The sequence below is a fragment of the Scyliorhinus torazame genome, chromosome 19 (genome assembly GCF_047496885.1).
Source record: "Scyliorhinus torazame isolate Kashiwa2021f chromosome 19, sScyTor2.1, whole genome shotgun sequence".
NCBI classification, from domain to species: domain Eukaryota; kingdom Metazoa; phylum Chordata; class Chondrichthyes; order Carcharhiniformes; family Scyliorhinidae; genus Scyliorhinus; species Scyliorhinus torazame.
The window spans coordinates 38,297,929-38,320,170 of record NC_092725.1 but is presented as its reverse complement, the minus strand read 5'-3'; the positions used below and the strand labels follow the sequence as shown (position 1 = coordinate 38,320,170).

The window sequence follows — 22,242 nt, the reverse complement described above, 5'->3', positions numbered from 1 at the left end:
GAGACAGTGTGATGGAGTGAGGGAGTGACAGTGAGATGGAGGGAGGGAGTGAGAGACCGTGTGATGGAGTGAGGGAGTGAGAGACAGTGAGATGGAGTGAGGGAGTGAGAGACAGTGTGATGGAGTGAGGGAGTGACAGTGAGATGGAGGGAGGGAGTGAGAGACAGTGTGATGGAGTGAGGGAGTGAGTGACAGTGTGATGGAGTGAGGGAGTGAGTGACAGTGTGATGGAGTGAGGGAGTGAGAGACAGTGTGATGGAGTGAGGGAGTGAGTGACAGTGAGATGGAGGGAGGGAGTGAGAGACAGTGTGATGGAGTGAGGGAGTGAGTGACAGTGCGATGGAGTGAGGGAGTGAGTGACAGTGAGATGGAGGGAGGGAGTGAGAGACAGTGAGATGGAGTGAGGGAGTGAGAGACAGTGTGATGGAATGAGGGAGTGAGAGACAGTGTGATGGAGTGAGGGAGTGAGAGACAGTGATGGAGTGAGGGAGTGAGAGACACTGTGATGGAGTGAGGGAGTGAGAGACAGTGTGATGGAGTGAGGGAGTGAGAGACAGTGTGATGGAGTGAGGGAGTGAGAGACAGTGTGATGGAGTGAGGGAGTGAGAGACAGTGTGATGGAGTGAGGGAGTGAGAGACAGTGTGATGGAGTGAGGGAGTGAGAGACAGTGTGATGGAGTGAGGGAGTGAGAGACAGTGTGATGGAGTGAGGGAGTGAGAGACAGTGTGACGGAGTGAGGGAGTGAGTGACAGTGTGACGGAGTGAGGGAGTGAGAGACAGTGTGATGGAGTGAGGGAGTGAGAGACAGTGTGATGGAGTGAGGGAGTGAGAGACAGTGTGATGGAGTGAGGGAGTGAGTGACAGTTTGACGGAGTGAGGGAGTGAGAGACAGGGTGATGGAGTGAGGGAGTGAGAGACAGTGTGATGGAGTGAGGGAGTGAGAGACAGTGTGATGGAGTGAGGGAGTGAGAGACAGTGAGGACAGAGTGAGGGAGTGAGAGACAGTGTGATGGAGTGAGGGAGTGAGAGACAGTGTGATGGAGTGAGGGAGTGAGAGACAGTGTGATGGAGTGAGGGAGTGAGAGACAGTGTGATGGAGTGAGGGAGTGAGAGACAGTGTGATGGAGTGAGGGAGTGAGAGACAGGGTGATGGAGTGAGAGACAGTGTGATGGAGTGAGGGAGTGAGAGACAGTGTGATGGAGTGAGGGAGTGAGAGACAGTGAGATGGAGTGAGGGAGTGAGAGACAGTGTGATGGAGTGAGGGAGTGAGAGACAGAGTGATGGAGTGAGGGAGTGAGTGACAGTGAGATGGAGTGAGTGAGTGAGAGACAGTGTGATGGAGTGAGGGAGTGAGAGACAGTGTGATGGAGTGAGGGAGTGAGAGACAGTGTGATGGAGTGAGGGAGTGAGAGACAGTGTGATGGAGTGAGGGAGTGAGAGACAGTGTGATGGAGTGAGGGAGTGAGTGACAGTTTGACGGAGTGAGGGAGTGAGAGACAGGGTGATGGAGTGAGGGAGTGAAAGACAGTGTGATGGAGTGAGGGAGTGAGAGACAGTGTGATGGAGTGAGGGAGTGAGAGACAGTGAGGACAGAGTGAGGGAGTGAGAGACAGTGTGATGGAGTGAGGGAGTGAGAGACAGTGTGATGGAGTGAGGGAGTGAGAGACAGTGTGATGGAGTGAGGGAGTGAGAGACAGTGTGATGGAGTGAGGGAGTGAGAGACAGGGTGATGGAGTGAGAGACAGTGTGATGGAGTGAGGGAGTGAGAGACAGTGTGATGGAGTGAGGGAGTGAGAGACAGTGAGATGGAGTGAGGGAGTGAGAGACAGTGTGATGGAGTGAGGGAGTGAGAGACAGAGTGATGGAGTGAGGGAGTGAGTGACAGTGAGATGGAGTGAGGGAGTGAGAGACAGTGTGATGGAGTGAGGGAGTGAGAGACAGTGTGATGGAGTGAGGGAGTGAGAGACAGTGTGATGGAGTGAGGGAGTGAGAGACAGTGTGATGGAGTGAGGGAGTGAGAGACAGTGAGATGGAGTGAGGGAGTGAGAGACAGTGTGATGGAGTGAGGGAGTGAGTGACAGTGTGATGGAGTGAGGGAGTGAGTGACAGTGTGATGGAGTGAGGGAGTGAGAGACAGTGTGATGGAGTGAGGGAGTGAGTGACAGTGTGATGGAGTGAGGGAGTGAGTGACAGTGTGATGGAGTGAGGGAGTGAGAGACAGTGTGATGGAGTGAGGGAGTGAGAGACAGTGAGATGGAGTGAGGGAGTGAGAGACAGTGAGATGGAGTGAGGGAGTGAGAGACAGTGTGATGGAGTGAGGGAGTGAGAGACAGTGTGATGGAGTGAGAGAGTGAGAGACAGTGTGATGGAGTGAGGGAGTGAGAGACAGTGTGATGGAGTGAGGGAGTGAGTGACAGTGAGATGGAGTGAGGGAGTGAGAGACAGTGAGATGGAGTGAGGGAGTGAGAGACAGTGTGATGGAGTGAGGGAGTGAGAGACAGAGTGATGGAGTGAAGGAGTGTGTGACAGTGAGATGGAGTGAGGGAGTGAGAGACAGTGTGATGGAGTGAGGGAGTGAGAGACAGTGTGATGGAGTGAGGGAGTGAGAGACAGTGTGATGGAGTGAGGGAGTGAGAGACAGTGTGATGGAGTGAGGGAGTGAGAGACAGTGAGATGGAGTGAGGGAGTGAGAGACAGTGTGATGGAGTGAGGGAGTGAGTGACAGTGTGATGGAGTGAGGGAGTGAGTGACAGTGTGATGGAGTGAGGGAGTGAGAGACAGTGTGATGGAGTGAGGGAGTGAGTGACAGTGTGATGGAGTGAGGGAGTGAGTGACAGTGTGATGGAGTGAGGGAGTGAGTGACAGTGAGATGGAGTGAGGGAGTGAGCGACAGTGTGATGGAGTGAGGGAGTGACAGTGAGATGGAGGGAGGGAGTGAGAGACAGTGTGATGGAGTGAGGGAGTGAGAGACAGTGAGATGGAGTGAGGGAGTGAGAGACAGTGTGATGGAGTGAGGGAGTGACAGTGAGATGGAGGGAGGGAGTGAGTGACAGTGTGATGGAGTGAGGGAGTGAGAGACAGTGAGATGGAGTGAGGGAGTGAGAGACAGTGTGATGGAGTGAGAGAGTGAGAGACAGTGTGATGGAGTGAGGGAGTGAGTGACAGTGTGATGGAGTGAGGGAGTGAGAGACAGTGTGATGGAGTGAGGGAGTGAGAGACAGTGTGATGGAGTGAGAGAGTGAGTGACAGTGTGATGGAGTGAGGGAGTGACAGTGAGATGGAGTGAGGGAGTGAGAGACAGTGTGATGGAGTGAGGGAGTGACAGTGAGATGGAGGGAGGGAGTGAGAGACCGTGTGATGGAGTGAGGGAGTGAGAGACAGTGAGATGGAGTGAGGGAGTGAGAGACAGTGTGATGGAGTGAGGGAGTGACAGTGAGATGGAGGGAGGGAGTGAGAGACCGTGTGATGGAGTGAGGGAGTGAGAGACAGTGAGATGGAGTGAGGGAGTGAGAGACAGTGTGATGGAGTGAGGGAGTGACAGTGAGATGGAGGGAGGGAGTGAGAGACAGTGTGATGGAGTGAGGGAGTGAGTGACAGTGTGATGGAGTGAGGGAGTGAGTGACAGTGTGATGGAGTGAGGGAGTGAGAGACAGTGTGATGGAGTGAGGGAGTGAGTGACAGTGAGATGGAGGGAGGGAGTGAGAGACAGTGTGATGGAGTGAGGGAGTGAGTGACAGTGCGATGGAGTGAGGGACTGAGTGACAGTGAGATGGAGGGAGGGAGTGAGAGACAGTGAGATGGAGTGAGGGAGTGAGAGACAGTGTGATGGAATGAGGGAGTGAGAGACAGTGTGATGGAGTGAGGGAGTGAGAGACAGTGATGGAGTGAGGGAGTGAGAGACACTGTGATGGAGTGAGGGAGTGAGAGACAGTGTGATGGAGTGAGGGAGTGAGAGACAGTGTGATGGAGTGAGGGAGTGAGAGACAGTGTGATGGAGTGAGGGAGTGAGAGACAGTGTGATGGAGTGAGGGAGTGAGAGACAGTGTGATGGAGTGAGGGAGTGAGAGACAGTGTGATGGAGTGAGGGAGTGAGAGACAGTGTGATGGAGTGAGGGAGTGAGAGACAGTGTGATGGAGTGAGGGAGTGAGAGACAGTGTGATGGAGTGAGGGAGTGAGTGACAGTGTGACGGAGTGAGGGAGTGAGAGACAGTGTGATGGAGTGAGGGAGTGAGAGACAGTGTGATGGAGTGAGGGAGTGAGAGACAGTGTGATGGAGTGAGGGAGTGAGTGACAGTTTGACGGAGTGAGGGAGTGAGAGACAGGGTGATGGAGTGAGGGAGTGAGAGACAGTGTGATGGAGTGAGGGAGTGAGAGACAGTGTGATGGAGTGAGGGAGTGAGAGACAGTGAGGAAAGAGTGAGGGAGTGAGAGACAGTGTGATGGAGTGAGGGAGTGAGAGACAGTGTGATGGAGTGAGGGAGTGAGAGACAGTGTGATGGAGTGAGGGAGTGAGAGACAGTGTGATGGAGTGAGGGAGTGAGAGACAGTGTGATGGAGTGAGGGAGTGAGAGACAGGGTGATGGAGTGAGAGACAGTGTGATGGAGTGAGGGAGTGAGAGACAGTGTGATGGAGTGAGGGAGTGAGAGACAGTGAGGACAGAGTGAGGGAGTGAGAGACAGTGTGATGGAGTGAGGGAGTGAGAGACAGTGTGATGGAGTGAGGGAGTGAGAGACAGTGAGATGGAGTGAGGGAGTGAGAGACAGTGAGATGGAGTGAGGGAGTGAGAGACAGTGTGATGGAGTGAGGGAGTGAGAGACAGTGTGATGGAGTGAGGGAGTGAGAGACAGTGAGATGGAGTGAGGGAGTGAGAGACAGTGTGATGGAGTGAGGGAGTGAGAGACAGTGAGATGGAGTGAGGGAGTGAGTGACAGTGAGATGGAGTGAGGGAGTGAGAGACAGTGTGATGGAGTGAGGGAGTGAGAGACAGTGTGATGGAGTGAGGGAGTGAGAGACAGTGTGATGGAGTGAGGGAGTGAGAGACAGTGTGATGGAGTGAGGGAGTGAGTGACAGTGTGATGGAGTGAGGGAGTGAGAGACAGTGAGATGGAGTGAGGGAGTGAGTGACAGTGAGATGGAGTGAGGGAGTGAGAGACACTGAGATGGAGTGAGGGAGTGAGTGACAGTGTGACGGAGTGAGGGAGTGAGAGACAGTGTGATGGAGTGAGGGAGTGAGTGACAGTGAGATGGAGTGAGGGAGTGAGTGACAGTGTGATGGAGTGAGGGAGTGAGTGACAGTGTGATGGAGTGAGGGAGTGAGTGACAGTGTGATGGAGTGAGGGAGTGAGAGACAGTGAGATGGAGTGAGGGAGTGAGAGACAGTGTGACGGAGTGAGGGAGTGAGAGACAGTGAGATGGAGTGAGGGAGTGAGAGACAGTGTGATGGAGTGAGGGAGTGAGAGAGAGTGAGATGGAGTGAGGGAGTGAGAGACAGTGTGATGGTGTGAGGGAGTGAGAGACAGTGAGATGGAGTGAGGGAGTGAGTGACAGTGTGATGGAGTGAGGGAGTGAGTGACAGTGTGATGGAGTGAGAGAGTGAGAGACAGTGAGATGGAGTGAGGGAGTGAGTGACAGTGTGATGGAGTGAGGGAGTGAGTGACAGTGTGATGGAGTGAGGGACTAAGAGACAGTGAGATGGAGTGAGGGAGTGAGAGACAGTGAGATGGAGTGAGGGAGTGAGAGACAGTGTGATGGAGTGAGGGAGTGAGTGACAGTGTGATGGAGTGAGGGAGTGAGAGACAGTGTGATGGAGTGAGGGAGTGAGAGACAGTGTGAGGGAGTGAGAGACAGTGTGATGGAGTGAGGGAGTGAGTGACAGTGAGATGGAGTGAGGGAGTGAGAGACAGTGAGATGGAGTGAGGGAGTGAGAGACAGTGTGATGGAGTGAGGGAGTGAGAGACAGTGTGATGGAGTGAGGGAGTGAGAGACAGTGTGATGGAGTGAGGGAGTGAGTGACAGTGAGATGGAGTGAGGGAGTGAGAGACAGTGAGATGGAGTGAGGGATTGAGAGACAGGGAGATGGAGTGAGGGAGTGACAGTGTGATGGAGTGAGGGAGTGAGAGAGAGTGAGATGGAGTGAGGGAGTGACAGTGTGATGGAGTGAGGGAGTGAGAGACAGTGTGATGGAGTGAGGGAGCGAGTGACAGTGTGATGGAGTGAGGGAGTGAGAGACAGTGAGATGGAGTGAGGGAGTGAGAGACAGTGAGATGGAGTGAGGGAGTGAGAGACAGTGAGATGGAGTGAGGGAGTGAGTGACAGTGAGATGGAGTGAGGGAGTGAGAGACAGAGAGGACCGAGTGAGGGAGTGAGTGACAGTGAGACGGAGTGAGGGAGTGAGAGACAGTGAGATGGAGTGAGGGAGTGAGAGACAGTGAGATGGAGTGAGGGAGTGAGAGACAGTGAGATGGAGTGAGGGAGTGAGGGAGTGTGATGGAGTGAGGGAGTGAGAGACAGTGTGATGGAGTGAGGGAGTGAGAGACAGTGAGATGGAGTGAGGGAGTGAGAGACAGTGTGATGGAGTGAGGGAGTGAGAGACAGTGTGATGGAGTGAGGGAGTGAGAGACAGTGTGATGGAGTGAGGGAGTAAGGGAGTGTGATGGAGTGAGGGAGTGAGAGACAGTGTGATGCAGTGAGGGAGTGAGAGACAGTGTGATGGAGTGAGGGAGTGACAGTGTGATGGAGTGAGGGAGTGAGAGACAGTGAGATGGAGTGAGGGAGTGAGAGACAGTGAGATGGAGTGAGGGAGTGAGAGACAGTGAGATGGAGTGAGGGAGTGAGAGACAGTGTGATGGAGTGAGGGAGTGAGAGACAGTGTGATGGAGTGAGGGAGTGAGAGACAGTGTGATGGAGTGAGGGAGTGAGAGACAGTGTGATGGAGTGAGGGAGTGAGAGACAGTGTGATGGAGTGAGGGAGTGAGAGACAGTGTGATGGAGTGAGGGAGTGAGAGACAGTGTGATGGAGTGAGGGAGTGAGAGACAGTGTGATGGAGTGAGGGAGTGAGAGACAGTGTGATGGAGTGAGGGAGTAAGGGAGTGTGATGGAGTGAGGGAGTGAGAGACAGTGTGATGCAGTGAGGGAGTGAGAGACAGTGTGATGGAGTGAGGGAGTGACAGTGTGATGGAGTGAGGGATTGAGAGACAGGGAGATGGAGTGAGGGAGTGACAGTGTGATGGAGTGAGGGAGTGAGAGACAGTGTGATGGAGTGAGGGAGTGAGAGACAGTGAGATGGAGTGAGGGAGTGACAGTGTGATGGAGTGAGGGAGTGAGAGACAGTGAGATGGAGTGAGGGAGTGAGAGACAGTGAGATGGAGTGAGGGAGTGACAGTGAGATGGAGTGAGGGAGTGAGAGACAGTGTGATGGAGTGAGGGATTGAGAGACAGGGAGATGGAGTGAGGGAGTGACAGTGTGACGGAGTGAGGGAGTGAGAGACAGTGAGATGGAGTGAGGGATTGAGAGACAGGGAGATGGAGTGAGGGAGTGACAGTGAGATGGAGTGAGGGAGTGAGAGACAGTGTGATGGAGTGAGGGAGTGAGAGACAGTGAGATGGAGTGAGGGAGTGACAGTGTGATGGAGTGAGGGAGTGAGAGACAGTGAGATGGAGTGAGGGAGTGAGAGACAGTGAGATGGAGTGAGGGAGTGAGAGACAGTGATGGAGTGAGGGAGTGTGAGACAGTGAGATGGAGTGAGGGAGTGAGAGACAGTGTGATGGAGTGAGGGAGTGTGAGACAGTGAGATGGAGTGAGGGAGTGAGAGACAGTGAGATGGAGTGAGGGAGTGAGAGACAGTGAGATGGAGTGAGGGAGTGAGAGACAGTGTGATGGAGTGAGGGAGTGAGAGACAGTGTGATGGAGTGAGGGAGTGAGAGACAGTGAGATGGAGTGAGGGAGTGTGAGACAGTGAGATGGAGTGAGGGAGTGAGTGACAGTGTGATGGAGTGAGGGAGTGAGTGAGTGAGAGACAGTGTGATGGAGTGAGGGAGTGAGAGACAGTGTGATGGAGTGAGGGAGTGAGAGACGGTGAGATGGAGTGAGGGAGTGAGAGACAGTGTGATGGAGTGAGGGAGTGAGTGACAGTGAGATGGAGTGAGGGAGTGAGAGACAGTGTGATGGAGTGAGGGAGTGAGTGTCAGTGTGAGGGAGTAGGTGAGTGAGAGACAGTGAGATGGAGTGAGGGAGTGAGAGACAGTGTGATGGAGTGAGGGAGTGAGAGACAGTGTGATGGAGTGAGGGAGTGAGAGACAGTGTGATGGAGTGAGGGAGTGAGAGACAGTGTGATGGAGTGAGGGAGTGAGAGACAGTGTGATGGAGTGAGGGAGTGAGAGACAGTGAGATGGAGTGAGGGAGTGAGAGACAGTGTGATGGAGTGAGGGAGTGAGAGACAGTGTGATGGAGTGAGGGAGTGAGAGACAGTGAGATGGAGTGATGGAGTGAGAGACAGTGTGATGGAGTGAGGGAGTGAGAGACAGTGTGATGGAGTGAGGGAGTGAGAGACAGTGTGATGGAGTGAGGGAGTGAGAGACAGTGTGATGGAGTGAGGGAGTGAGAGACAGTGAGATGGAGTGAGGGAGTGACAGTGAGATGGAGTGAGGGAGTGAGAGACGGTGAGATGGAGTGAGGGAGTGAGAGACAGTGTGATGGAGTGAGGGAGTGAGAGACAGTGTGATGGAGTGAGGGAGTGAGACAGTGAGATGGAGTGAGGGAGTGAGAGACAGTGAGATGGAGTGAGGGAGTGAGACAGTGAGATGGAGTGAGGGAGTGAGAGACAGTGTGATGGAGTGAGGGAGTGAGAGACAGTGAGATGGAGTGAGGGAGTGAGACAGTGAGATGGAGTGAGGGAGTGAGAGACAGTGAGATGGAGTGAGGGAGTGAGACAGTGTGATGGAGTGAGGGAGTGAGAGACAGTGTGATGGAGTGAGGGAGTGAGAGACAGTGAGATGGAGTGAGGGAGTGAGAGACAGTGTGATGGAGTGAGGGAGTGAGTGACAGTGAGATGGAGTGAGGGAGTGAGAGACAGTGAGATGGAGTGAGGGAGTGAGAGACAGTGTGATGGAGTGAGGGAGTGAGAGACAGTGAGACGGAGTGAGGGAGTGAGTGACAGTGTGACGGAGTGAGGGAGTGAGAGACAGTGTGATGGAGTGAGGGAGTGAGAGACAGTGTGATGGAGTGAGGGAGTGAGAGACAGTGTGATGGAGTGAGGGAGTGAGAGACAGTGAGATGGAGTGAGGGAGTGAGTGACAGTGTGATGGAGTGAGGGAGTGAGAGACAGTGTGATGGAGTGAGGGAGTGAGTGACAGTGTGATGGAGTGAGGGAGTGAGAGACAGTGTGATGGAGTGAGTGAGTGAGTGACAGTGAGATGGAGTGAGGGAGTGAGAGACAGTGTGATGGAGTGAGGGAGTGAGAGACAGTGTGATGGAGTGAGGGAGTGAGTGACAGTGAGATGGAGTGAGGGAGTGAGTGACAGTGAGATGGAGTGAGGGAGTGAGTGACAGTGAGATGGAGTGAGGGAGTGAGTGACAGTGTGAGGGAGTGAGAGACAGTGTGATGGAGTGAGGGAGTGAGTGACAGTGAGATGGAGTGAGGGAGTGAGTGACAGTGAGATGGAGTGAGGGAGTGAGTGACAGTGAGATGGAGTGAGGGAGTGAGTGACAGTGTGAGGGAGTGAGAGACAGTGTGATGGAGTGAGGGAGTGAGTGACAGCGAGATGGAGTGAGGGAGTGAGTGACAGTGAGATGGAGTGAGGGAGTGAGTGACAGTGTGAGGGAGTGAGTGACAGTGTGATGGAGTGAGGGAGTGAGAGACAGTGTGATGGAGTGAGGGAGTGAGAGACAGTGAGATGGAGTGAGGGAGTGAGTGACAGTGAGATGGAGTGAGGGACTGAGTGACAGTGTGAGGGAGTGAGAGACAGTGTGATGGAGTGAGGGAGTGAGAGACAGTGTGATGGAGTGAGGGAGTGAGTGACAGTGTGATGGAGTGAGGGAGTGAGAGACAGTGTGATGGAGTGAGAGAGTGAGAGACAGTGAGATGGAGTGAGGGAGTGAGTGACAGTGTGATGGAGTGAGGGAGGGAGAGACAGTGAGATGGAGTGAGGGAGTGAGTGACAGTGTGATGGAGTGAGGGAGTGAGAGACAGTGTGATGGAGTGAGGGAGTGAGTGACAGTGTGATGGAGTGAGGGAGTGAGAGACAGTGTGATGGAGTGAGAGAGTGAGAGACAGTGAGATGGAGTGAGGGAGTGAGTGACAGTGTGATGGAGTGAGGGAGAGACAGTGAGATGGAGTGAGGGAGAGACAGTGAGATGGAGTGAGGGAGTGAGTGACAGTGTGATGGAGTGAGGGAGTGAGTGACAGTGTGATGGAGTGAGGGAGTGAGAGACAGTGTGATGGAGTGAGTGAGTGAGTGACAGTGAGATGGAGTGAGGGAGTGAGAGACAGTGTGATGGAGTGAGGGAGTGAGAGACAGTGTGATGGAGTGAGGGAATGAGAGACAGTGTGATGGAGTGAGGGAGTGAGTGACAGTGTGATGGAGTGAGGGAGTGAGAGACAGTGTGATGGAGTGAGTGAGTGAGTGACAGTGAGATGGAGTGAGGGAGTGAGAGACAGTGTGATGGAGTGAGGGAGTGAGAGACAGTGTGATGGAGTGAGGGAGTGAGAGACAGTGTGATGGAGTGAGTGAGTGAGTGACAGTGAGATGGAGTGAGGGAGTGAGTGACAGTGTGATGGAGTGAGGGAGTGAGAGACAGTGTGATGGAGTGAGGGAGTGAGAGACAGTGTGATGGAGTGAGGGAGTGAGACAGTGTGATGGAGTGAGGGAGTGAGAGACAGTGTGATGGAGTGAGGGAGTGAGACAGTGAGATGGAGTGAGGGAGTGACAGTGTGATGGATTGAGGGAGTGAGAGACAGTGAGATGGAGTGAGGGAGTGAGAGACAGTGTGATGGAGTGAGGGAGTGAGAGACAGTGAGATGGAGTGAGGGAGCGACAGTGTGATGGATTGAGGGAGTGAGAGACAGTGAGATGGAGTGAGGGAGTGAGAGACAGTGTGATGGAGTGAGGGAGTGAGACAGTGAGATGGAGTGAGGGAGTGAGTGACAGTGAGATGGAGTGAGGGAGTGAGAGACAGTGTGATGGAGTGAGGGAGTGAGTGACAGTGTGATGGAGTGAGGGAGTGAGAGACAGTGTGATGGAGTGAGGGAGTGAGTGACAGTGTGATGGAGTGAGGGAGTGAGTGACAGTGTGATGGAGTGAGGGAGTGAGAGACAGTGTGATGGAGTGAGGGAGTGAGTGACAGTGTGATGGAGTGAGGGAGTGAGAGACAGTGTGATGGAGTGAGTGAGTGAGTGACAGTGAGATGGAGTGAGGGAGTGAGAGACAGTGTGATGGAGTGAGAGTGAGAGACAGTGAGATGGAGTGAGGGAGTGAGAGACAGTGTGATGGAGTGAGGGAGTGAGAGACAGTGAGATGGAGTGAGGGAGTGAGAGACAGTGTGATGGAGTGAGGGAGTGAGAGACAGTGTGATGGAGTGAGGGAGTGAGAGACAGTGAGATGGAGTGAGGGAGTGAGTGACAGTGAGATGGAGTGAGGGAGTGAGTGACAGTGTGATGGAGTGAGGGAGTGAGAGACAGTGTGATGGAGTGAGTGAGTGAGTGACAGTGTGATGGAGTGAGGGAGTGAGAGACAGTGTGATGGAGTGAGTGAGTGAGAGACAGTGAGATGGAGTGAGGGAGTGAGAGACAGTGAGATGGAGTGAGGGAGTGAGACAGTGAGATGGAGTGAGGGAGTGAGAGACAGTGAGATGGAGTGAGGGAGTGAGAGACAGTGTGATGGAGTGAGGGAGTGAGTAACAGTGTGATGGAGTGAGGGAGTGAGTGACAGTGAGATGGAGTGAGGGAGTGAGAGACAGTGAGATGGAGTGAGGGAGTGAGAGACAGTGAGATGGAGTGAGGGAGTGAGAGACAGTGTGATGGAGTGAGTGAGTGAGAGACAGTGTGATGGAGTGAGGGAGTGAGAGACAGTGTGATGGAGTGAGGGAGTGAGACAGTGAGATGGAGTGAGGGAGTGAGAGACAGTGAGATGGAGTGAGGGAGTGACTGACAGTGTGATGGAGTGAGGGAGTGAGAGACAGTGAGATGGAGTGAGGGAGTGAGAGACAGTGAGATGGAGTGAGAGACAGTGAGATGGAGTGAGGGAGTGAGGGAGTGAGAGACAGTGTGATGGAGTGAGGGAGTGAGAGACAGCGAGATGGAGTGAGGGAGTGAGAGACAGCGAGATGGAGTGAGGGAGTGAGAGACAGTGAGATGGAGTGAGGGAGTGAGAGACAGTGTGATGGAGTGAGGGAGTGAGAGAAAGTGTGATGGAGTGAGGGAGTGAGAGACAGTGTGATGGAGTGAGGGAGTGAGAGACAGTGTGATGGAGTGAGGGAGTGAGAGACAGTGTGATGGAGTGAGGGAGTGAGAGACAGTGAGAGGGAGTGAGGGAGTGAGAGACAGTGAGGGAGTGAGAGACAGTGTGATGGAGTGAGGGAGTGAGAGACAGTGAGAGGGAGTGAGGGAGTGAGAGACAGAGTGATGGAGTGAGGGAGTGAGAGACAGTGTGATGGAGTGAGGGAGTGAGAGACAGTGTGATGGAGTGAGGGAGTGAGAGACAGTGAGAGGGAGTGAGGGAGTGAGAGACAGTGAGAGGGAGTGAGGGAGTGAGAGACAGTGTGATGGAGTGAGGGAGTGAGAGACAGTGAGATGGAGTGAGGGAGTGAGAGACAGTGTGATGGAGTGAGGGAGTGAGAGACAGTGAGATGGAGTGAGGGAGTGAGACAGTGTGATGGAGTGAGGGAGTGAGTGACAGTGAGATGGAGTGAGGGAGTGAGAGACAGTGAGATGGAGTGAGGGAGTGAGAGACAGTGAGATGGAGTGAGGGAGTGAGACAGTGTGATGGAGTGAGGGAGTGAGTGACAGTGAGATGGAGTGAGGGAGTGAGTGACAGTGAGATGGAGTGAGGGAGTGAGAGACAGTGAGATGGAGTGAGGGAGTGAGAGACAGTGTGATGGAGTGAGGGAGTGAGAGACAGTGTGATGGAGTGAGGGAGTGAGTGACAGTGTGATGGAGTGAGGGAGTGAGAGACAGTGAGATGGAGTGAGGGAGTGAGAGACAGTGTGATGGAGTGAGGGAGTGAGAGACAGTGTGATGGAGTGAGGGAGTGAGTGACAGTGTGATGGAGTGAGGGAGTGAGTGACAGTGAGATGGAGTGAGGGAGTGAGTGACAGTGAGATGGAGTGAGGGAGTGAGAGACAGTGTGATGGAGTGAGGGAGTGAGAGACAGTGTGATGGAGTGAGGGAGTGAGTGACAGTGAGATGGAGTGAGGGAGTGAGAGACAGTGTGATGGAGTGAGGGAGTGAGAGACAGTGTGATGGAGTGAGGGAGTGAGAGACAGTGTGATGGAGTGAGGGAGTGAGAGACAGTGAGATGGAGTGAGGGAGTGAGACAGTGTGATGGAGTGAGGGAGTGAGAGACAGTGAGATGGAGTGAGGGAGTGAGAGACAGTGAGATGGAGTGAGGGAGTGAGAGACAGTGTGATGGAGTGAGGGAGTGAGAGACAGTGTGATGGAGTGAGGGAGTGAGAGACAGTGTGATGGAGTGAGGGAGTGAGAGACCGTGTGATGGAGTGAGGGAGTGAGAGACAGTGAGATGGAGTGAGGGAGTGAGAGACAGTGTGATGGAGTGAGGGAGTGAGAGACAGTGAGATGGAGTGAGGGAGTGAGAGACAGTGTGATGGAGTGAGGGAGTGAGAGACAGTGTGATGGAGTGAGGGAGTGAGAGACAGTGAGATGGAGTGAGGGAGTGAGAGACAGTGTGATGGAGTGAGGGAGTGAGTGACAGTGTGATGGAGTGAGGGAGTGAGAGACAGTGTGATGGAGTGAGGGAGTGAGAGACAGTGTGATGGAGTGAGGGAGTGAGTGACAGTGAGATGGAGTGAGGGACTAAGAGACAGTGAGATGGAGTGAGGGAGTGAGAGACAGTGAGATGGAGTGAGGGAGTGAGAGACAGTGTGATGGAGTGAGGGAGTGAGAGACAGTGTGATGGAGTGAGGGAGTGAGACAGTGCGATGGAGTGAGGGAGTGAGAGACAGTGTGATGGAGTGAGGGAGTGAGAGACAGTGAGATGGAGTGAGGGAGTGAGAGACAGTGTGATGGAGTGAGGGAGTGAGAGACAGTGTGATGGAGTGAGAGACAGTGTGATGGAGTGAGGGAGTGAGAGACAGTGAGATGGAGTGAGGGAGTGAGAGACAGTGAGCTGGAGTGAGGGAGTGAGAGACAGTGAGATGGAGTGAGGGAGTGAGAGACAGTGAGATGGAGTGAGGGAGTGAGAGACAGTGTGATGGAGTGAGGGAGTGAGAGACAGTGTGATGGAGTGAGGGAGTGAGACAGTGCGATGGAGTGAGGGAGTGAGAGACAGTGTGATGGAGTGAGGGAGTGAGAGACAGTGAGATGGAGTGAGGGAGTGAGAGACAGTGAGATGGAGTGAGGGAGTGAGAGACAGTGTGATGGAGTGAGGGAGTGAGAGACAGTGAGATGGAGTGAGGGAGTGAGAGACAGTGTGATGGAGTGAGGGAGTGAGAGACAGTGAGATGGAGTGAGGGAGTGAGTGACAGTGTGATGGAGTGAGGGAGTGAGAGACAGTGAGATGGAGTGAGGGAGTGAGAGACAGTGTGATGGAGTGAGGGAGTGAGAGACTGTGTGATGGAGTGAGGGAGTGAGAGACAGTGAGAGGGAGTGAGAGAGTCAGTGACAGTGAGAGGGAGTGAGGGAGTGAGAGACAGTGAGATGGAGTGAGGGAGTGAGAGACAGTGTGATGGAGTGAGGGAGTGAGAGACAGTGAGAGGGAGTGAGAGAGTCAGTGACAGTGAGAGGGAGTGAGAGACAGTGAGATGGAGTGAGGGAGTGAGAGACAGTGAGAGGGAGTGAGAGAGTGAGAGACAGTGTATTGGAGTGAGGGAGTGAGAGACAGTGAGATGGAGTGAGGGAGTGAGAGACAGTGTGATGGAGTGAGGGAGTGAGAGACAGTGAGATGGAGTGAGGGAGTGAGTGACAGTGTGATGGAGTAAGGGAGTGAGAGACAGTGAGATGGAGTGAGAGACAGTGTGATGGAGTGAGAGACAGTGAGATGGAGTGAGGGAGTGAGAGACAGTGTGATGGAGTGAGGGAGTGAGAGACAGTGAGATGGAGTGAGGGAGTGAGAGACAGTGTGATGGAGTGAGGGAGTGAGAGACAGTGAGATGGAGTGAGGGAGTGAGAGACAGTGTGATGGAGTGAGGGAGTGAGAGACAGTGTGATGGAGTGAGGGAGTGAGAGACAGTGAGAGGGAGTGAGAGAGTCAGTGACAGTGAGAGGGAGTGAGTGAGTGAGAGACAGTGTGATGGAGTGAGGGAGTGAGAGACAGTGTGATGGAGTGAGGGAGTGAGTGACAGTGTGATGGAGTGAGGGAGTGAGTGACAGTGAGATGGAGTGAGGGAGTGACAGTGTGACGGAGTGAGGGAGTGAGAGACAGTGAGATGGAGTGAGGGAGTGAGTGACAGTGAGATGGAGTGAGGGAGTGAGAGACAGTGTGATGGAGTGAGGGAGTGAGAGACAGTGTGATGGAGTGAGGGAGTGAGTGACAGTGAGAGGGAGTGAGAGAGTCAGTGACAGTGAGAGGGAGTGAGGGAGTGAGAGACAGTGTGATGGAGTGAGGGAGTGAGAGACAGGGAGATGGAGTGAGAGAGTGAGAGACAGTGTGATGGAGTGAGGGAGTGAGAGACAGTGTGATGGAGTGAGGGAGTGAGAGACAGTGTGATGGAGTGAGTGAGAGACAGTGTGATGGAGTGAGGGAGTGAGAGACAGTGAGGACGGAGTGAGTGAATGAAAGAAAGTGAGGATGGAGTGAAGGAGTGAGAGATAGTGTGATGGAGTGAGAGACAGTGAGGAAGGAGTGAGAGAGTGAGGACGGAGTGAGGGAGTGAGCGACAGTGAGGAAGGAGTGAGGGAGTGAGAGACACTGAGGATGGAGTGAGGGAGTGAGACAGTGTGATGGAGTGAGGGAGTGAGTGACAGTGTGAGGGAGTGAGGGAGTGCTAGACAGTGTGATGGAGTGAGGGAGGGAGTGACAGTGTGAGGGAGTGAGGGAGTGACAGTGTGATGGAGTGAGGGAGTGAGAGACAGTGAGAGGGAGTGAGGGAGTGAGAGACAGTGTGATGGAGTGAGGGAGTGAGAGACAGTGTGATGGAGTGAGGGTGTGAGAGACAGTGATGGAGTGAGGGAGTGAGTGAGTGAGATGAAGCGAGGAAGTGAGTGAGTGTGATGGAGTGAGGGAGTGAGAGACAGTGAGGACGGAGTGAGTGAATGAAAGAAAGTGAGGACGGAGTGAAGGAGTGAGAGATAGTGTGATGGAGTGAGAGACAGTGAGGAAGGAGTGAGAGAGTGAGGACGGAGTGAGGGAGTGAGAGACAGTGAGGAAGGAGTGAGGGAGTGAGACAGTGTGATAGAGTGAGGGAGTGAGAGGCACTGAGGATGGAGTGAGGGAGTGAGACAGTGTGATGGAGTGAGGGAGTGAGTGACAGTGTGAGGGAGTGAGGGAGTGCTAGACAGTGTGATGGAGTGAGGGAGTGAGAGACAGTGTGAGGGAGTGAGGGAGTGTTAGACAGTGTGATGGAGTGAGGGAGGGAGTGACAGTGTGAGGGAGTGAGGGAGAGACAGTGTGATGGAGTGAGGGAGTGAGAGACAGTGTGATGGAGTGAGGGAGTGAGAGACAGAGTGATGGAGTGAGGGAGTGAGTGACAGTGTGATGGAGTGAGGGAGTGAGTGACAGTGTGAGGGAGTGAGGGAGTCACAGTGTGATGGAGTGAGGGAGTGAGAGACAGTGTGATGGAGTGAGGGAGTGAGAGACAGTGTGATGGAGTGAGGGAGTGAGTGACAGTGTGAGGGAGTGACAGTGTGATGGAGTGAGGGAGTGAGAGACAGTGAGAGGTAGTGAGGGAGTGACAGTGTGATGGAGTGAGGGGGGTGAGAGACAGTGTGATGGAGTGAGGGAGTGAGAGGCAGTGAGGTTGGAGTGAAGGAGTGAGAGACATTGTGATGGAGTGAGGGAGTGAGAGACAGTGCGATGGAGTGAGGGAGTGACAGTGTGATGGAGTGAGGGGGGTGAGAGACAGTGTGATGGAGTGAGGGAGTGAGTGACAGTGTGAGGGAGTGAGGGAGTGACAGTGTGATGGAGTGAGGGGGGTGAGAGACAGTGTGATGGAGTGAGGGAGTGAGAGACAATGAGGACGGAGTGAGGGAGTGAGAGGCAGTGAGGATGGAGTGAAGGAGTGAGAGACATTGTGATGGAGTGAGGGAGTGAGAGACAGTGAGACGGAGTGAGGGAGTGAGAGACAGTGCGATGGAGTGAGGGAGTGAGAGACAGTGTGATGGAGGGAGTGAGAGACAGTGTGATGGAGTGAGGGAGTGAGACACACTGTGATGGAGTGAGGGAGTGAGAGACAGTGAAGATGGAGTAAGGGAGTGAGAGGCAGTGTGATGGATTGAGGGAGAGACAGTGAAGATGGAGTGAGGGAGTGACAGTGTGATGGAGTGAGGGAGTGAGTGACAGTGTGATGGAGTGAGGGAGTGAGAGACATTGTGATGGAGTGAGGGAGTGAGAGACAGTGAAGATGGAGTGAGGGAGTGACAGTGTGATGGAGTGAGGGAGTGAGTGACAGTGTGATGGAGTGAGGGAGTGAGAGACAGTGTGATGGAGTGAGGGAGTGAGAGACAGTGAAGATGGAGTGAGGGAGTGAGAGACAGTGTGATGGAGTGAGGGAGTGAGAGACAGTGAGGACGGAGTGAGTGAATGAAAGAAAGTGAGGATGGAGTGAAGGAGTGAGAGATAGTGTGATGGAGTGAGAGACAGTGACGAAGGAGTGAGAGAGTGAGGACGGAGTGAGGGAGTGAGAGACAGTGAGGAAGGAGTGAGGGAGTGAGAGACACTGAGGATGGAGTGAGGGAGTGAGACAGTGTGATGGAGGGAGTGAGAGACAGTGTGATGGAGTGAGGGAGTGTGAGACACTGTGATGGAGTGAGGGAGTGAGAGACAGTGTGATGGAGTGAGGGAGTGAGAGACAGTTAAGATGGAGTGAGGGAGTGACAGTGTGATGGAGTGAGGGAGTGAGTGACAGTGTGATGGAGTGAGGGAGTGAGAGACAGTGTGATGGAGTGAGGGAGTGAGTGACAGTGAGTGAGAGACAGTGTGATGGAGTGAGGGAGTGAGAGACAGTGTGATGGAGTGAGGGAGTGACAGTGTGATGGAGTGAGGGAGTGAGTGACAGTGTGATGGAGTGAGAGACAGTGTGATGGAGTGAAGGAGTGAGTGACAGTGTGATGGAGTGAGGGAGTGAGAGACAGTGATGGAGTGGGGGAGTGAGTGAGTGAGATGAAGCGAGGAAGTGAGTGACAGTGTGATGGAGTGAGGGAGTGAGAGACAGTGAGGACGGAGTGAGTGAATGAAAGAAAGTGAGGATGGAGTGAAGGAGTGAGAGATAGTGATGGAGTGAGTGACAGTGAGGAAGGAGTAAGAGAGTGAGGACGGAGTGAGGGAGTGAGAGACAGTGAGGGAGTGAGAGACACTGAGGATGGAGTGAGGGAGTGAGACAGTGTGATGGAGTGAGGGAGGGAGTGACAGTGTGAGGGAGTGAGGGAGTGAGAGACAGTGTGATGGAGTGAGGGGTGAGTGACAGTGTGAGGGAGTGACAGTGTGATGGAGTGAGGGAGTGAGTGAAAGTGTGAGGGAGTGAGGGAGTGACAGTGTGATGGAGTGAGGGAGTGAGAGACAGTGTGATGGAGTGAGGGAGTGAGAGACAGTGTGATGAAGTGAGGGAGTGAGAGACAGTGAGAGGGAGTGAGGGAGTGAGAGACAGTGAGATGGAGTGAGGGAGTGACAGTGTGATGGAGTGAGGGAGTGAGAGACAGTGTGATGGAGTGAGGGAGTGAGAGACAGTGTGATGGAGTGAGGGAGTGAGAGACAGTGTGATGGAGTGAGGGAGTGAGTGACAGTGTGATGGAGTGAGGGAGTGAGAGACAGTGCGATGGAGTGAGGGAGTGAGAGACAGTGTGATGAAGTGAGGGAGTGAGAGACAGTGCGATGGAGTGAGGGAGTGAGAGACAGTGTGATGAAGTGAGGGAGTGAGAGACAGTGAGATGGAGTGAGGGAGTGACAGTGTGATGGAGTGAGGGAGTGAGAGACAGTGTGATGGAGTGAGGGAGTGAGAGACAGTGTGATGGAGTGAGGGAGTGAGTGACAGTGTGAGGGAGTGAGGGAGTGAGTGACAGTGTGATGGAGTGAGGGAGTGAGAGACAGTGTGATGGAGTGAGGGAGTGAGACAGTGTGATGGAGTGAAGGAGTGAGTGACAGTGTGATGGAGTGAGGGAGTGAGAGACAGTGATGGAGTGAGGGAGTGAGTGAGTGAGATGAAGCGAGGAAGTGAGTGACAGTGTGATGGAGTGAGGGAGTGAGAGACAGTGAGGACGGAGTGAGTGAATGAAAGAAAGTGAGGATGGAGTGAAGGAGTGAGAGATAGTGTGATGGAGTGAGAGACAGTGAGGAAGGAGTGAGTGAGTGAGAGACAGTGAGGAAGGAGTGAGGGAGTGAGAGACACTGAGGATGGAGTGAGGGAGTGAGACAGTGTGATGGAGTGAGGGAGTGAGTGACAGTGTGAGGGAGTGAGGGAGTGCTGGACAGTGTGAGGGAGCGAGGGAGTGACAGTGTGATGGAGTGAGGGAGTGAGAGACAGTGAGATGGAGTGAGGGAGTGATAGACAGTGTGATGGAGTGAGGGAGTGAGAGACAGTGTGATGGAGTGAGGGAGTGATAGACAGTGTGATGGAGTGAGGGAGTGAGAGACAGTGTGAGGGAGTGAGGGAGTGACAGTGTGATGGAGTGAGGGAGTGAGAGACAGTGAGAGGGAGTGAGGGAGTGAGGGAGTGAGAGACAGTGATGGAGTGAGGGAGTGAGTGAGTGAGATGAAGCGAGGAAGTGAGAGACAGTAAGATGGAGTGAGGGAGTGATAGACAGTGTGATGGAGTGAGGGAGTGAGAGACAGTGTGATGGAGTGAGGGAGTGATAGACAGTGTGATGGAGTGAGGGAGTGAGAGACAGTGTGAGGGAGTGACAGTGTGATGGAGTGAGGGAGTGAGAGACAGTGAGAGGGAGTGAGGGAGTGAGGGAGTGAGAGACAGTGATGGAGTGAGGGAGTGAGTGAGTGAGATGAAGCGAGGAAGTGAGTGACAGTGTGATGGAGTGAGGGAGTGAGAGACAGTGAGGACGGAGTGAGTGAATGAAAGAAAGTGAGGATGGAGTGAAGGAGTGAGAGATAGTGTGATGGAGTGAGAGACAGTGAGGAAGGAGTGAGAGAGTGAGGACGGAGTGAGTGAGTGAGAGACAGTGAGGAAGGAGTGAGGGAGTGAGAGACACTGAGGATGGAGTGAGGGAGTGAGACAGTGTGATGGAGTGAGGGAGTGAGTGACAGTGTGAGGGAGTGAGGGAGTGACAGTGTGATGGAGTGAGGGAGTGAGAGACAGTGTGATGGATTGAGGGAGTGAGAGACAGTGATGATGGAGTGAGGGAGTGACAGTGTGATGGAGTGAGGGAGTGAGTGACAGTGTGATGGAGTGAGGGAGTGAGAGACAGTGTGATGGAGTGAGGGAGTGAGAGACAGTGAAGATGGAGTGAGGGAGTGACAGTGTGATGGAATGAGGGAGTGAGAGACAGTGAGGACGGAGTGAGTGAATGAAAGAAAGTGAGGATGGAGTGAAGGAGTGAGAGATAGTGTGATGGAGTGAGAGACAGTGACGAAGGAGTGAGAGAGTGAGGACGGAGTGAGGGAGTGAGAGACAGTGAGGAAGGAGTGAGGGAGTGAGAGACACTGAGGATGGAGTGAGGGAGTGAGACAGTGTGATGGAGGGAGTGAGAGACAGTGTGATGGAGTGAGGGAGTGTGAGACACTGTGATGGAGTGAGGGAGTGAGAGACAGTGTGATGGAGTGAGGGAGTGAGAGACAGTTAAGATGGAGTGAGGGAGTGACAGTGTGATGGACTGAGGGAGTGAGTGACAGTGTGATGGAGTGAGGGAGTGAGAGACAGTGTGATGGAGTGAGGGAGTGAGTGACAGTGAGTGAGAGACAGTGTGATGGAGTGAGGGAGTGAGAGACAGTGTGATGGAGTGAGGGAGTGACAGTGTGATGGAGTGAGGGAGTGAGTGACAGTGTGATGGAGTGAGAGACAGTGTGATGGAGTGAAGGAGTGAGTGACAGTGTGATGGAGTGAGGGAGTGAGAGACAGTGATGGAGTGGGGGAGTGAGTGAGTGAGATGAAGCGAGGAAGTGAGTGACAGTGTGATGGAGTGAGGGAGTGAGAGACAGTGAGGACGGAGTGAGTGAATGAAAGAAAGTGAGGATGGAGTGAAGGAGTGAGAGATAGTGATGGAGTGAGTGACAGTGAGGAAGGAGTAAGAGAGTGAGGACGGAGTGAGGGAGTGAGAGACAGTGAGGGAGTGAGAGACACTGAGGATGGAGTGAGGGAGTGAGACAGTGTGATGGAGTGAGGGAGTGAGACAGTGTGATGGAGTGAGGGAGGGAGTGACAGTGTGAGGGAGTGAGGGAGTGAGAGACAGTGTGATGGAGTGAAGGGGTGAGTGACAGTGTGAGGGAGTGACAGTGTGATGGAGTGAGGGAGTGAGTGAAAGTGTGAGGGAGTGAGGGAGTGACAGTGTGATGGAGTGAGGGAGTGAGAGACAGTGTGATGGAGTGAGGGAGTGAGAGACAGTGTGATGAAGTGAGGGAGTGAGAGACAGTGAGAGGGAGTGAGGGAGTGAGAGACAGTGAGATGGAGTGAGGGAGTGACAGTGTGATGGAGTGAGGGAGTGAGAGACAGTGTGATGGAGTGAGGGAGTGAGAGACAGTGTGATGGAGTGAGGGAGTGAGAGACAGTGTGATGGAGTGAGGGAGTGAGTGACAGTGTGAGGGAGTGAGGGAGTGAGAGACAGTGACAGTGAGAGGGAGTGAGAGACAGTGCGATGGAGTGAGGGAGTGAGAGACAGTGTGATGAAGTGAGGGAGTGAGAGACAGTGCGATGGAGTGAGGGAGTGAGAGACAGTGTGATGAAGTGAGGGAGTGAGAGACAGTGTGATGA

General features: G+C 53.6%; 1 protein-coding gene across 5 annotated transcripts in view; it reads right to left on the bottom strand.

Annotated features, from left to right (window-relative positions):
- The window catches only part of LOC140396089 (ras-related protein Rab-19-like), a 180,869-nt gene that overhangs the window by 66,271 nt on the left and 92,356 nt on the right, over positions 1-22,242 (bottom strand). The gene's annotated exons all lie outside the window — the stretch shown is intronic.